Source organism: Parasteatoda tepidariorum, chromosome 1 (assembly GCF_982258835.1).
Source record: "Parasteatoda tepidariorum strain Cologne lab strain chromosome 1, Ptep-v5.0, whole genome shotgun sequence".
Classification (NCBI taxonomy): Eukaryota; Metazoa; Arthropoda; class Arachnida; order Araneae; family Theridiidae; genus Parasteatoda; species Parasteatoda tepidariorum.
The window spans coordinates 88,955,874-88,972,909 of NC_141755.1; the positions used below are offsets into that span (position 1 = coordinate 88,955,874).

At 27.3% G+C, this 17,036-nt stretch overlaps 1 long non-coding RNA gene across 1 annotated transcript; it reads left to right on the plus strand.

Moving 5' to 3' along the window:
* The first annotated feature begins 11,609 nt into the window (after positions 1–11,609).
* LOC147816604 (uncharacterized) lies at positions 11,610–16,792 on the plus strand. The gene is made up of 5 exons (XR_015435742.1): positions 11,610–11,751; positions 13,060–13,129; positions 13,867–14,081; positions 14,702–14,795; positions 16,601–16,792. It is a non-coding gene; the product is annotated as an uncharacterized LOC147816604 (long non-coding RNA).
* Positions 16,793–17,036: the final 244 nt, after the last annotated feature.

The window sequence follows — 17,036 nt, forward strand, 5'->3', positions numbered from 1 at the left end:
AAACTGTTGGAAAATTTCGAAAACACAAAATACAAGATTCAATTCATTGCTTAAGAGCTTATCAACTTTAACATGAGCTAATCTTATTGATTGGCAACGACTAATGAACTGTTCTAAATAATTTAGTATTTAATCAAAATGAAATTCAGTTACCGAAAAAAGAATTAATGATTTAAAAGAATCCTAATTGTATCTATGATTTGTGTTGATAGTTTTCTACTAAATAGAAGAAAATAATTTATTCTGAAGAAGAAATTAGGAAGATGAAGATTTAAGGGACAAGTAATCATGTACATTTTTAGTAGAATTTGATTGTAGGACTTAAACATCTAATTCATTAACAAATGCGATAAATTCATCACTTAACAGGATAAGGTATAAAGTAAAAAGAGGACGAAATTTTTTGTCTTATAATTTAATTTTTGAGCAATTCCATAGTCCATACGCTTGTGAAGTAAACATCTAAAGCAAGCCACTTTAAAATTAAATTGAGGAATATTTTATCCCGCTTTTAATAAGGCTGTTATAGCTAATGATACAAAATGAACTAGTAACAATTTTATGTGAAAATAATGGTTACTTTTTGGATACTAAGTAAGCTTACCAAAAAGTGTACAAGCAACAAAGCCAATAATTGTATTGAAAATAATGTTGTACTACTGTGGCATACTATCCTTTTGAGAAATTTAGCGAAGATATGAAGTTTTTAGTTAGTTAGTTGGGTTACTGAAAAGTGTACAAGCAATAAAATCGAATATTTTTTTTATTGAAAAAAGCGTTGTACTACTGTGGAATACAAACTTTTTGGCGAGTTTAGTGATAAAATGAACAATTTGGTATCAAAAACGCTTAACGTAAAGTGTGCTAGCAATGATTTTAATTGAACATATGTGGTACTAATGTGATATACAATATTTTTTGGCAAGTTTAACAACGATGTGAAATATTTGGGTACTAAATTAGATTGCCGTAAAATGTACAATTAATAATTGTAATTTAATGGGGCACTACTATGATATAAAACCCTTTTTGACAAATTTAAATACGATGAATTTTTCGGTTATTAAATAAGCTTGCTTTAAAACCCACTATTAATAACTTTAATGTGGTACGTATTCCCTTGGAAAATGGTATGTATGTAATGTGGTACGCATTCTATTGTAAAATGGTATGTATGTAATGTGGTACGTATTCTATTGGAAAATGGTATGTATGTAATGTGGTACGTATTCTAATGGAATAATGTATTCTGTTGGAAAATGGTAAAAACGATAAATACTAGATTCATTTAATTGCTTGAAAGCTTATCGTCGTTAAAATGAGGAACCAGTAAAAGTTTTTTAGTGGTTCCTTTACCTTGTTTACAAGGTCATCTCAGTTTCCTGTTTTAGGGACATTTTAAAATCCTTTTATGAACTCTACTCTGCTCTGGATTTTTATTCCTACTTTGTTCCTTAGATATTTTTGTTTAATATTTTGTTTCACCATTAACTCAATTTGAATTTGTTATTATCAATTAATGTTTCGATAACTCAATTTCCTTTCTAATTATTCTTAAAATATTTCGAATCATATATTAGATTTTGCCGTGGCTATAAGATTTTCTTATTTGAAAGTTGGTAAACTTTTAAGCAATTAAATGAATCTTAAATTTTCATTTTCCTAATTCTCCTTCAGAATAAATTCTTTTCTTCCATTCAGTGCAAAACTATTCACATATCATAGATTCAATTTTAATTCTTTTAAATCATTATTTCATTTTTCGGTGACTGAATTTCATTTTGATTAAGTTCTAAATTATTTGGAATCTTTCATTGGTCTTTGCCAATAAATTGAATTATCTCATTTTAACATTGATAAGCTTTCAAGAAATTAAATAAATATTTCATTTTTTGTTTTCGCAATTTTCCAACAGAATAGATTCTTTCTTTTTCAAGATTTTGAAAACTAGTGTTTACTGACTATGTATGTTTAATAAGTATTTTCTTTCTAGGTAATAAATTAAAATGAGAATTATCACGAACTGGAATAGTAAAGTTACTCATATAGTAAAAATTTTATTCATAAATTGGTATGTACCTTTAAAACTTTTCACTATTCGAATCATGAAACTAAAATTAACTTATTAACTTATTAAAAAGATTAAATCTCAGTGTCGCGAGATTAATTTTACTCTGAACATGATTTTATATATTTAAAACAGCTAAATAGCTATTAGCTTAATTTTGATAGTGTTTTTCTTGTTGTAGTTTAATATTGTACATTTTTAAATTTTTATTATATATTTTTTATACTTTATTTTATATCTCTCTTCGTTGAAAAATGTGTCTTGTATGGTAAGCCAATTTAGTAACCAAAACCTTCATAACCAAAAAACAATTATCGTTTCAAAACTTACTGAAAGTATTACGTACCATAGTAGTAGTACCAAATTAAAATTATTAATAGTGCATTTTAAAGCAAGCTTATTTAATAACCGAAAAATTCATCATATTTAAATTTGTCAAAAAGGATTTTATATAGTAGTACCACATTAAATTACAATAATTAATAGTACTTTTTACTGCAATCTGATTTAGTACCCAAATATTTACATCATTGTTAAATTTGCCGAAAATATTGCAAATCACATTAGTACCACATATTTTCAATTACAATCATTGCTCGAACGTTTTACGTTAAACGTTTTTGATACCAAATACATAGTTCATTTTATCACTAAACTCGCCAAAAAGTTTGCGTTCCACAGCAGTACAACATTATTTTCAATAAAAAATATTGGCTTTTGCTGCTTGTACACTTTTCAGTGAGCCTACTAAGTAACCAAAAAGTTCATATCTTCGCTAAATTTGCCAAAAGGATTATATGCCACAGTAGTACTACATTATTTTAAAACAAAATTATTACTAGTACATTTTGTATCATTAGCTATAGCAGCCCTATTAAAAGCGGAATAAAATATGCCTCAAATTAATTTTAAGGTGGCTTGTTTTAGATGTTTACTTCACAAGCGTATGGACTATGTAGTTGCTCAAAAATTAAATTATAAGACAAAAAATTTCGTCATCTTTTTATTTTATACCTTATCCTGTTAAGTGATGAATTTATCGCATTTGTTAATGAATTAGATGTTTAAGTCTTTTAATCAAATTCTACTAAAAATGTACATGATTTTTATTTAAATTAAAATGAAGTAAGAGATTTAATTCGTTGATCAAATGTCATTCGGAAAAATATATAAATATATTTAGATTGAACAAATATTTAAATTAATAGATATTAAATTAGTATTTAAGTCAATTGCTTTACTATTCCACCTTTTCAAAAATATTTGATACGACTAAATGCAATTAACCATTTCACAAATCTTTCCCTAATTAGGATTTTATGACATTATCTAACACTAATGATGACTAATAACTGGGTATAATTTTACGTAAATTATTGTAAGAGGCAATTATAATACATTTATTTTATCCACAATGCAGTATTATAAAATCTCAGTTTTAACTAAAACTAAAAAAATATAGATGTAAGAATAATTCGTGTTTTTTTTCCTATAATCTAACATTACAATAAGAACAACAGAGTTAAAACTCAATTTATAAAAGATTAATAGTTTTGTGCTTATGCTAGCCAATTGTAATTAAATATTCCTTTTGCCTATTTCAAAATATCATCTGATTCTTTTTGACCAATGAGAACATTGTTAAATCACATCATTTCCCTTGACCAGTGAAAATATTGAAAACCCATCACATGATTAAATTCTTTTCGATATAATTTTCTGAAATATCTTTCTTTTCAACTTGAGACACTGCCATTGAAACTTAACAAGTTTTATTGTGACTCAAAGTTATTTTTAAAAGAACTGCTATTTTTACAATGGATTTCAACGTTTTGTACTTTGTTTTCATGGTCTTTTACTCCCTCTTCAGTTTTGTGTATTCATCTTTTTGTGACGTTGTTTCATTCTTTCAGCTGAAATGCTTGTACGATATCTTCTTTTGGATTTATGTTGGTACTAAGTACTCTTGGAAGTTGAATGGTTTTAAAGCCGAGATTGATTTTTTTCAAAGGTTGAATTTAGTCTTTTACGAGTTGAAGGTTTTTTACTGGTTTCTTTACTTTGTTTACAAAGTCTTTTCAGTTTCCTGTTTTTGGGACATTTTAATGACCCTTTATGAACTCTACACTGCTCTGGATTTCTATTCCTACTTTGTTCCTTAGATATTTTTGTTCAATGTTTTGTTACACTATTAGTTCAATGTGAATTTATTACATTCAATTCGTTTTTCGATGGCTCAATATCATTTCTATTAATTCTTAAAATATTTAGAATTTGGCTTTCGCCGATTTATTAGATTTCCTTATTTGAAAGTTGGTAAACTTTTAAGCAATTAAATGAATGTTAAATTTTCATTTTCCTAATTTCTCCTTCAGAATAAATTCTTTTCTTCCATTTAGTACAAAATCTATTCACAAATCATAGATCCAATTTGGATTCTTTTAAATCCTTAGTTCTTTTTTCGGTAACTGAATTTCATTTTGATCAAATTCTAAATTATTTGGAATTGTTCATTAGTCGTTGCCAATCAATTGGATTAGCTAATTTTAACGTTGATAAGCTTTCCAGTAATTAAATGAATCTTGTACTTTTTGTTTTCGATATTTTGCAACAGTTTCTTTTTTAAGATTTTAAAAACTAATGTTTTTGCTGATTATGTATGTTTAATAAGTATTTTCTTTTCAGGTAACATTTAAACTAAAATGAAATTAGTTCGAACTGGAATAGTAAAGTCACTCATATAGTAAATATTTTATTCATAAACTGGTATGTACCTTTAAAACTTTCCACTAAAAGAATGACGAAACTAAAAACAAACTCAAAATAAATAAATAGTATTTGTAAACAACTTTAATCTAAGCTACAGTAGATAAAATACAGTTCCCTTTAGATTTTCATACTTATGTTAATATTAGAAAATTAATTCATAAAATGAACTCATAAGAAATATTAAATCATAGAGTCTCGAGATTTATTTCATTCTAAACATGAGTTCATATATTTAAAATAGCTTAATAGTAATTAGATTAATTTTGACAGTATTGTTCTTATTAAAGTTTATTATTGTAGAATTTAAAATTTTCACTATATATTTTTTATACTTAATTTTATATCTGTCTTCGTTGAAAAATGTGCCTTGTATGGTAAGCCAATAAGTAACCAAAACCTTCATAACCAAAAAACAATTATCGTTTTAAAACTTAATGAAAGTATTACGTACCAAAGTAGTCTTTACCAGATTAAAATTATTAATAGTGCATTTTAAGGCAAAATGATTTAATAATCGAAAAATTCATATCGTAATTCACCAAAAAAGATTTTATATCATAGTAGTACCATATTAAGTTAGAATTGTTTATAGTTATTAATAGTACGTTTTACAACAGGCTGATTTAGTAACCAAATATTTCACATCGTTGTTAAACTTGCCAAAAATATTGCGCACTACAGTAGTTCATATTATAAATAGTTCAAATAGTTCATATACAAATAGTTCATATTATCACTGAACTCCCCAAAAAGTTTGCATTCCGCAGTAGTACAACATTATTTTTAATAAAATTTATTGGCTTTGTTGCTTGTACACTTTTCAGTAAGCCTACTTAGTAACCAAAAAGTTCATATCTTAGCTAAACTTTCCAAAAGGATTGTGTGCCACAGTAATACAACATTATTCTCAATACAATTATTTACTTTGTTGCTTGTACACTTTTTGGTAAACCTACTTAGTAACCAAAAAGTTAATATTTTAGCTAAACTTTCCAAGAGAATTGTATGGCACAGTAGTACAACATTATACTCACTTAAAATTATTACTAGAGCATTTTATGGTAAATCTATTTAGTAACCAAAAAGTTCATATCGTAGCTAAACTTGCCAAAAGCATTATATACTTCTGTAGTACCGCATGATTTTCATTTAAAATCATTGTTGGCACATTTAGTACTCTTATCTATAAAAACCTTATTTAAAGATGCATTAAATATAATGCCCAATTTTAATTTTTTAAGTGGCTTGCATTAGATGTTTACCTCACATGCTTACGTCGTTTCTCGAAAATTATAATACAAATAATTTCGTCATTTTTTTATTTTATACCTTCATCCTATTTTATGATGAATTTATCGCATTTGTAAACGAATTAAATGTTTATGTCTTTTAATCAAATTCTACAAAAAATGTACACGTTTTTTATTTAAATTAAAATGAAGTAAGAGATCTAATTCGAAGATCAAATGTGGGTTCTGTAAAATAAATAAATAAGTTTAGCTTAAACAAATATTTAAATTAATAGATATTAATCTAATATTTAAATCAATTGCTTTACTATTCCACCTTTTCAAAAATATTTAGAGGAGTATGGGAAAAAATTGGCGATTCTGTCATTTCCATGTTTTTATGTCTCTTCGGAGTTTATTTATGCAATTCTTCCTTTGGCTCTTTTGAATTCAAAATTCTTGTAAAGAACAACTTGCATATATGCATGTGTAGTTTTAAGTACTAGATAAGTTTATCATTATAAGTTCAGTATTTAAGCAAAATTTACCCTAACATCATTTTGGCTTTTGCTCCATATTGTTTTGCATTAAAATATCTAAGTTTCATTTGGCATTCTGGTTATCAAAATTATGTGTTCAGTAGTTATTTATGCTACTGTATTTATTTTGTTATTTTTATTTACATTGTTATTTGAATGTGGCAGAATTCATAGATCTACCCTGCAAGAATATATTTACATGGAATGTACGGAATCAACGATTCTTTTACTCCTCGGGGGGCTGTTGTTGTTCTGGCTACTTATAAATGTGTCTGACAGCCCTCTTGGGGAACTATTTTGATTGCTAAACACTAAAATAACAATTATTCTAAAACCCAGTGACTATGACAGAACTTCAAAAGTGATAGATTTTACAGATAATGGTCGACGCTCATGATATAAAAAAAATTGATCTTTTGTATATCATCAAATATTCTTTAGTGTTTAAGCAGTTAGAATAAAATAGCCTCGCCTCCTCGTTTGGCGTTCCCTGGGCAACATTGTGATACAATACAATATAAGCAAAGATTCTTTTGTATCACAATGGCTAAGAGGTTATATGAAAAAGTGGAAATTTGATAAATTTAGTATTAATAAAACAATATAAAAACCTAATAAATAAGAGTTTCTGTCGTAGCTGAAACATTTTTAATTGAGTCACCACCATTTTAGAGTTATGCTTCTTCGTTTTCGCATGCCATCTATATGTTAGTAAAATTAGCAGATCGGCTGACTTATAGCTGAAAAGACTGCTAATTATCTTTAAATTGTTAGAAGAGCCATTTAAATGTATTAAATATGTTCAAAAGTACTGAAAAAGGCATTGGCAATGGATTGAAGAAAAAAGCAATTAGCACTAAACAATTGGCGATTATTTGAACTGGCATGACTCTATTATTAAAATTCTTTATTTATGAAACATGTAATTGTACTATTAACGGTGTTAATTTTATGTGGTATAAGTGATTAAATTTGTTAGTCAATACTTATTTCAAATGAGCGGTTGGTCAAATATGTAGTGCCAATTGCAACTGAATCCACTTGGCTCCATTTTCCTCAAACCCCGTTTGACTCCATACTTCATGCTTTTTAGCATTTGCTGGATATGTAATTTTTTCTTAATACCATTAGAACAATTTTATCACGCAATTCTTCAAACAGTTTTTTTTTCAGATTTCATTTAAATAAATATACAAACCTTTGAAACTTTTGCCTCATTGGAATAAAACTAATTCCATCTTGTTTAGAGCTATTATTTTCAATACATGAATAAAATGAAACTCATGCAGTAGGATAATTCCTCTTTAATGAGATGCTTATGAAATAAATTATAAATTAAATAAATTATCGGTAAATATCTTTACATCAGTACATATTTTTTTTTTAAAAAAAAAGAAGCTTATTTGAGACACAAGGTCAGTGTATTCTTGTTGGCTTTAGAATTTTAAAGCCGCTGAATTTATGTCAATATTATTTTTCACCATTTACAGTAGTTGCTTTCGCGTTTCATGATCAAATCAAGTGACCAAATAAATATTTTATCACGCTTTTTAAATTTTTTTTCCGGACTTCGAGGTTCACATTGATAATTTTCGCCCTACATTTAAGTTATTTCATTATTTGTAATCTAAAGTTAGCTTTCATATTGACTAAAATCACGTTTATGCAAACCAAACTCTTAGAGTGATTAAACTGAAGCAATCCTAATTTCATAGAAAATTGAGAAAACCAATGTTTTGTTGAATAAATGTTAAATATGGGTGGATGTATGGTACGGAATGGAATGCAATAAATTCATTGAAATATTGAAAGAACGGTGTAACGGATATATTTCGAGGTAATAAAGGTATGTATTACTGAGATTTTTTTTAAATCGAAAAATAATCTAATAAAATGTATTATTGAGATTATTAATTTATTGATTTATAAACTTTTTATTTCTAGATTTTTTTTGTTGTATATTTTTAGTAACTGAAGCAAACAACGCCCCCGCCCCTCATGGAGTCGTGGAATATTTAACAAACATTGACCGGGCCGTGGAGATAAAAAGTTTGGGGAGCATTGGTTTAAAATAAAAGGAACATTCTATAGAGTTAAAATGAGTTCCCGGGCCTGTTCTCTTAAAATAAACAAATGCACAAAAAAATTTACATTTGTTTATTTTAAGAGAACAGGCCCGGGAACTCATTTTAACTGTATTGAATGTTCCTTTTATTTTAAACCAGTGCTCCCCAAACTTTTTATCTCCACGGCTCGGTCAATGCTTGTAAATTTTTCCACGACTCCCTGAGGGGCGGGGGTGTTGATTGCTTGCATGATTTTGATTTAATAATTTTAATTTAATTATATTTAAACTCCCACTTAACCTCTCGTTCATGGAAAGCCGCATTAACCTGAGAGAAATACACCAGCGTAAATAAAATGGAAATGATTCAGACCTTGGGCAGCCCGGCAGCATTCAACCAACCCTTAAAACTTCAGAATGTGTAGAAGGATTTTGAGCGTGTGGATTGGATTTCTCGTCAATTTTTAAACATACTTTAACGGAAATAGAAAAATGCAAAATTCGATTTGTTTTTATATTATATTCATGAAGAGCTATATATTGTCTTGACCGATAGTAAATTATTTGATTTTTATATTCTTTTTGTGTAAATGCTGCAATATCCAAATAAAAGTCATGTGATTTTCTATCGAACAAGATAAGATATAAGCTCTACAAGAATATATTATGAAAACAAATAGAATTTTGCATTTTTCTACATGTTTTAAATAATATATTTAAAACTTGCCGATAAATCGGCCCGGTACCATTTTATCCATGGACCGGTCCGCGGACCGGAGGTTAGAGACTTCGGTTTGAAAAGACTGACTAAGTTAAGCATTTTAAACAAGAAATAGTTTCTTATTCGATGCAGAGCGGCTTGATCAAAAATTATGCATAAGAAGATTTTTAATCATATTTTCACTTCCTGACTTTCACTTAACACACGACATTTTCTTTATCAACCTTATTAGATCATTACTATCAGATAATAGAATGAGAGAAAAAACTATTAAGAAATGGGCTAAATTAAAATGAAGAGCGCAGACGATTAAAATAAAAAATTATTTTCGCAACAGAAAGTTCTCTTACATTGGTCTTTCCTCTTTTCCGGCTATAATTTTCAAGCGTGATAGTTTCGTTCTTCCAAGAGGAATAATTCAGCCATATATTTTTTTTAGAATGTTGTGGTTTTGAGTTAAAAATTAGGAACTATCCAGTGTTGACACAGATTCAGAGAGCGATGTAATTAAACACAATTTATTCCTAAGAAGAGGTTAAGTTTAGTTGAAACAAAAATGTAAGTTCTATTTTCGGAATTAGATAACTTACAAAATGCTCCAAATAAAATTTTTTATATGTATTATTCTATCCAACTTAAAGCCTGCCGAAACGCAACCATGAAGTTGAAATCGACGTTTTGAATGGACCATTTTAATTTATGTATTTAAGTTTTTTTTTTTCCGAAATTTTAAATTGTGCGAAAGTCAATGCAATTTTGAGTTCTTTATTCAAAAACTTTTTTCACATTAAAAAGTACTATTTATCCGTTGTTATCGAAAAATTTATCATTTACGAGATTTAATTTTATAAACTTTATGCTTGATTTAATGTCAAAACCAACAAAAAACAAAATGAATAAACATAATAAAATAAAAAGTTATACGAGACATTGCTATATATAAATGATTAAATTTGTACCGAAAAATTTAAAAAATTAGTAGATATTTTATGTTACAAAATCAGACACAAAAACGCACTTTCGCTGAACAAACATACCTTTCGTTCGACCCATTTGGATTTCTGACCCCCAAAATATAAGGGGTAGCTGCAATCGGGGAGATCTGTAACCAATAGTTTGGTTTCCAGAGCGAACCGAAGTTTCGACCCCTTAATGTTAATTTTATTTTTTGGGCCTAGATTCGAGATTCGAGAATTTTTTTTAACGAATTAAAAATTGCTCACACACAATAATAAAATTCGTTTATCCAAAGATAATTTCAAGCGAATATAATGAATTTTTTGTAAATATTTATTATTTTTTATTATTTAATCTGAAAATAGTCGAAAATCTTTTTTGATTGTGGGGCATACAATTTTTAACATTAGTTTAAAGAATATAATGCATTATATGGCAAAAATACAAAATTTGAGTGAAATCTGTCTGATAAATCGAATTTTAAAAAAACTATACTTTTTAAATTTGATTTCTCTAGGCGTGTACGATTTTATGCTCTGTACGGCAGATAAATTCTAGATATTGCCGTCTCGCAGCTCTGTCTTTGATGTCTAAGCTAGGAAGTCAGTCAATAAAAAAAAATTTTCCTTCTCTAACTTGTAAAACAGAAAGCGAAAAAAAAAAAAAAAAATCTAGGATTGGAATTTAGAAAATTTAGAAGTGGATTCTAGAAATTTAGAATCTTGCACAGATGAATAATTTTAATGAATACTATTGCCATTAAAAAAATTTTTTACTGACAAGAAGATATGTTGTGTGTGTGTGGGGGGGGTGTCCGTCCTTTGCTTGCTGACGCTTATCAATCCCCGAAAATGCTCGATGATAAAAAGCTCACGATGTACTTTTCACTACCAGACTTAATCGAATCTTTCACTGAGTCATTAGAACACCGCCATACTAATTATATTTGCATTTCGACCCAAGTAGCACAGAAACATCGATCTATACCGTGGCCGTTCCTATCAATATTTTGAAAGCGGAGGAATATAGATACTGTGAGCAAGTTATTGAATGAATTCCGTCAATGAAACTTTAAAAGTATTTTTCTTGAAACACTCTTTATTAAATATATTTTAGTTCCAAAGTTCAAAATATTTGTTAGAAAGATAAAAATGAGTAAAATTTCTTTATGCTTGCTCACATTAGTGAAAGTAAAAAATAGAATTCCGTGAAAACGATATTGAACGGGATTGGAAGGTGAAGCGAACTTATATTGTTATCAACAAAGTTAATCGATATGAACGCTTGTCACGTGATCTTCAGCTCTGACGTCACGCTTTACGATTTGTATGTGTTAAGTATGTTATATCTCCTACTAAAAGCATAATAATGTCGTCAAAAGTCACCTTACTGATTTAATTTAGGTAAGCGAAGTTTATTCATCTTCTATTTACTTGTATAAACTCTATTAATATTGTGTCAGGTCTTCATTTTTTAATTGCGATGTTTAACTTTTATACTTAGGTTAAGCCTACATTATCAAATCATTTCATTATAAAAGATCCTATGTAGCTGGTTTTGAATTATAATTAAGTTAGTAGTTTTTAACTTTTCGTTAATTTTAAATAATATTATCGGAATAATTTCTAATTAATGACGTAAATTCATTGTCAAAGTTGTTTGTTCAGAATCGTTTACTTGTTGGCTGGGATGTTAAATGTTATGTTTTACAATCTATCTAATTTTTATTAAATAAATTCACTAGCTTCGTAAATAATTTTTTATACGATGAAATGTTTCTAATGTAATTTATTGTGTGAACAAGGTTCATAGCATTGTAGTTATGAGTGTATAAATACTTTTCATAAAAATTAAGTCTGTCAACGTTAATTCTGTGTGCTTATTAACAGTTAATTCGTTTTAAAACATGCAAAATTGTGCTCAAAGTATACATAATTTATCAAAATATTCATGTAAGTGAATTGTAGTAAAAGGTTATATAGATTTTATAATTATGTCTAAAAGTAAGATAAGCCATATGAAAATATTAAACAATTTTAAAAAAAGAAATAAGTTAAACTTTTCAATTTCTGAAAACAATGATATTCTATTTACCTAAATTTAATCAAGTCTTGTAATATTATTCTCTAAATAAAAGTTCTTAATATATAAGATTTAGTTTATGGTACAAGAATGATTGTAATTCGTTACTACTACAATTTTTTTTATTAAATGTGTTGGATATCAAGTAAGGTATGTGCTATGTATAAAGTATGATATGTGTTTCTTATGTTACAAGAGTATACTAAAGGAAAATTAAACTTGACACTAAAGGCTCAAAATCAAAGAAATTTTTATGTTTATTTAAACTTCTTTAAAGAATTTTTTGTTTGCTGAAAATAATAATAAAAATTTATAGATAAAAAAGGGAAATTTAAATGTCAAAAATAATATCAAAATGTGTTAATATACAAAATATTAAAGCTGTTCACTTTTTTTTTATCTTTAAAATAACTTTAAAAACTGAAGTATAATTTGGATAAGAGTGCACCAACTAAAACTTATAAGTTTCTAAGATTATGATTAGAAAATGTTGGTCAAAGCTTTTCTAATTAAATATTTTATTGTTTTTCAGGCTTTGAAAGAACCCGGGGGAAATTGGGTTTTTTCATTTAGTGCTCATAAACTTTTAAGTTTTACTGTATAAATATTTTTATTTATTAATTTTGCAGGATCTCAGAGAATGAAGGATCTCAATTTTTCACAAAAGAGGTACCCCTCAGAAAAACCAAGACAGACCAGGTATTTATTTATATATATATATATATATATATATATATATATATATATATATATATATATATAACAGGTCTATGTGTGATTCTTATTAAATAAGATTATAACTTAGCTGTGATTCATTCTAAAATATTAATGTGTAGAAATTAATTTTGTAATGTCTTATCTTATACTGATATCTATTTACAATATATATCAAGTAGAAATGTTATATTTTGATGTGATAATTTGTTACTGTTTTATCTTATTCTTAATGCCTTCATGTAAATGATTAGAATTTATTTAGAAAAAGAGTGCACTTGTTTATTTATACCACTATCAGTAATTTAATGAATAAATGTCAGACAGTTCTTTCATTGTGTTGCAATTTCACCAACATAGGTGTATAATTCGCTCTACTCAGCCTTTTAGCTATTAAGTAAATAAATAAATTATGACATCAGACTATTTTGTATTCTTGTCACCGAACAGAGCAATTGCAAGATGAGAAAACTAGTATAAATTAAGGAGCCTCGAGTAACAATTTTTATTTTGAATATTTTTTCCTCATTTATTTTTCATGAAAAATTTGCATGTTATTATATTTAAAAGAGTGTATTTAGTTTATGTATTAGTAAATGCATATAGTTTTCATTTTTTGTAAATTAACTTGGTGTTTTTATAAAATACTTAATCATATTATTAGCATTAAGAACACATTTATAAAACTGCACATACTTAATCTCTTGTATTTGTTATTTTAGTGACTAAGATGTGTAACTGTGTGTTAGAAAATCAAGAGGAGATTAAATAGTTAAGAAAGGAAATTAAAGAAACGAAGGCTCTGAAAAAGAGAAAGATAATTCAACATCTGTTCTTTTAGAATTACCAAGAGGTATTGAGTTCCCGTTTTCTTCGGATGGTGATCTTAATCAATTAGAGGAAAAGTTGAAAGAAGATAAGAATTTACAGTTTGCTTGTAAGTGAACTTATTGTAATTATTTTTATGATTGAGTTATTCAATGGTATTGTAATCATTCCATAATTTTTTTCTCCATAGAAAGCATTTTATTTAAAATGGAGCTATTATTATTATGATCAAAAAAATTACAATTGCTCATTGGATCCTTTGGTATAAGAACCTTTGCCCTAAAGTATAGACCAGTGAATCTTAACCTTTTCAAGCCTTGTTGTTCCCTTAAAAAGCAAAAAAGAATTTCACCATCTTATTTGTTCTGTACTTGAGGGTGTATGGAGAGTTTAAATGATTATTCTATATAGACCGGGCAATAAATCGATGCATCTCAAAATATCTACGTAACACATATATCGGCAGGCCGATATAATGACTTTGGTTTTAGATGATGCATCAGAAATCTGATTTAAGCAATTGATAGTTACTTTCATTTTAGGGGATGTATCAGCTGCGGAGTTGTTGATGGCATCTATTTTACTTATTTTTAACAAGTGTACATATTAAATAATACTTGAAAGTGGGCTAGCTAATATAAATATTTTAATTCTCTTTTAGATTAAATTTTAACATAATTTGTATTGTCTTGTAGCTGTTTGAATAAATTAACAAACTTTTGTTTCCAGATTCGGTATTTTGAATCCATATGCTGGCATTGTAACTTAGGTGAAAAGAAAGTCCTCATTTGAAAGAGTGCCTGCCATCACTAATGTCATTTGGGTAAAATTGTTGATTAAAATATTATTTATTTTTATTAATATGTATATGTGATATTTTTTCCTTCCAGTTTTTAAATGCTTTAAGGAAAAAAAAAATGAAGTTTACTATCTGAATAACAATTCCAATTGCAAATAATAAATCGAAATATTTAGAATTCCTCTCTTTTTGTATTAAATTTTACAAACATTAATTTGCAGTTAATCCTTAACGTTTCTAAATTTTAAGGGAGTTCTAAGTTTTAAGTAAGGATTTTTCGTGTATATTCACAATTTTTTAATATGTATTAGTATATATCATCAGTCAATTTTTATCTTTGTAAGCTGTAGTTAAAGGCAGCATTATAATTAAATTTAATTTAAGAATAATTCTAGGAAGAGATTCTCTCTATTTGAAAAATACAAAATAAAAATTTGTTCCCATGTAAAGGAAACCAGATATTGCAAAAAGGTTTCAGAAATCCAAACCAAAAAAGTGAGCAGGAGAGAGAGGCTTGAAAAACTTAATTTTCAAAGTCTAACACAGTTGTAAGTCAATAGTTTTTGGATCACAAAAAAAAGTAACTTTGTAGAAGGAAGAAAAAAACCGATTACATTAAAGAATTGAATGCATTTGGGAGTGCAGTGTTTTTATAATAAGTTTAAGCTTTTGTTTAATTATACTTCTAAGTATATGCAATCATAAGTAATCAATATCAGATCTAAATTTTAAAAATAAATCTTATTTTCAACTTCAATACTTTTTGTGTATTCACATTAGTATAAGAGAATGTTCTTTAATACATAGAAGTAAAATTGAATATTAAGAAATACAATTAAAACTGAACCGATAAGCTTTTTCTTATAGTATTTTTTGTTGTTAAAGAATTAATTATTTAATCAAATATACAGCATTGCCACTTGAATATTGACAGTTTTACAAAACAGTGTCTAATGCAGCATGCCCTTTTTTAGTCCGTGTGTCGATTCTCTAAGCCAGTGATTCTCAACCGCAGTGCGGCGGCTCTTTTTTGTGCTGCCAAATTCTTAAAATGTTCTTGAAATGTTCATAAAAAGTATATATATACTTTTTATAATTTTTCTATGCTTTAACCATGTGAACATCTTTGTCGGCGATTGCCTTGTCTCTGACAATCTTAAAATAAGATGGAATAGTGTCTTTGACACGCAGTTTTAAAAAAATTTTGAAATAAGTAGGGAATTTAATGACTATTAAAATAATTTATTAACAAAGGAAAGCAAGCTAAATATTAACTTGCAAGTGGAAATATAAGTTAATCATTAAAGTAAGCTATGCAATATAAACAAATTAACAAAGGATAACTTTAAAAAACCTAATATATAAACAAATTAGGAAAGGATAACTAACAAAAAAATAAGCTAAAAATTAATTAGCAAAAAAAACTAGTTAACAAGAAATCACAAAAAATAACAGTTAATAACTATAGAAAACAAGTTAACGATTAATAACTAGCAAAAAGAAGGAAAAAATAAATGTTACTTACTTATAAAAAATCATTCGAAAGAAATAATTAATCCCTTAATAAACGTGCTTTTGTAGTACATATTATTATCACCAACTATTAAACACATCTAATTTTTTTTCATTGTGTGCTGTCAAATTCCGAAATCGTTAAAAGTGTGCCGCAACAAAAAAAAAGAAGGTTGAGATACATTGCTCTAAGCTCTTCATTCAGTTTAGTTCTCTAAGTTTTGTTATATACTCATTAATAAACTGTGTTTTGTTAGTTAGTCTTTCAGTTTTTATTTTTTAAATGTAATTAATATTACTCAATGTTTTACTTCCAGCTACAGTACTCAAACGTTTTGAGGCCGAGAGATTGCGGAAAAATTTGGGAAGGTCTGCTACAGCCACTGATTGGGAAGGACGAAAACCTAAGATAATTGACGTGATCAATTCTTTGGACTTGGAGACCCAAGAATGGGCCAATTTGTTTTACTAAATTTTTAATGTTTATTCAAATAAAATATTCATAGCTACTTTTTGTTTTATTCCTCTGCATTCACACCTTCTATATTAAAAAACACGTTCATATCAGAAGGGTAAATTTTAATAAACTCATGAAATTATAATACTTTTTGAGTTATTAGTGCTGTTGTGTAATATATTAAATTACTAATTTTCAGTGACTGAATCCTGTCTGAAGATCAAATGTGCATTGCTAATGCTAAAAAATAAGAAAACTAATTTACATGTGTGGAAAATGTGGTTATTTTAAAACAA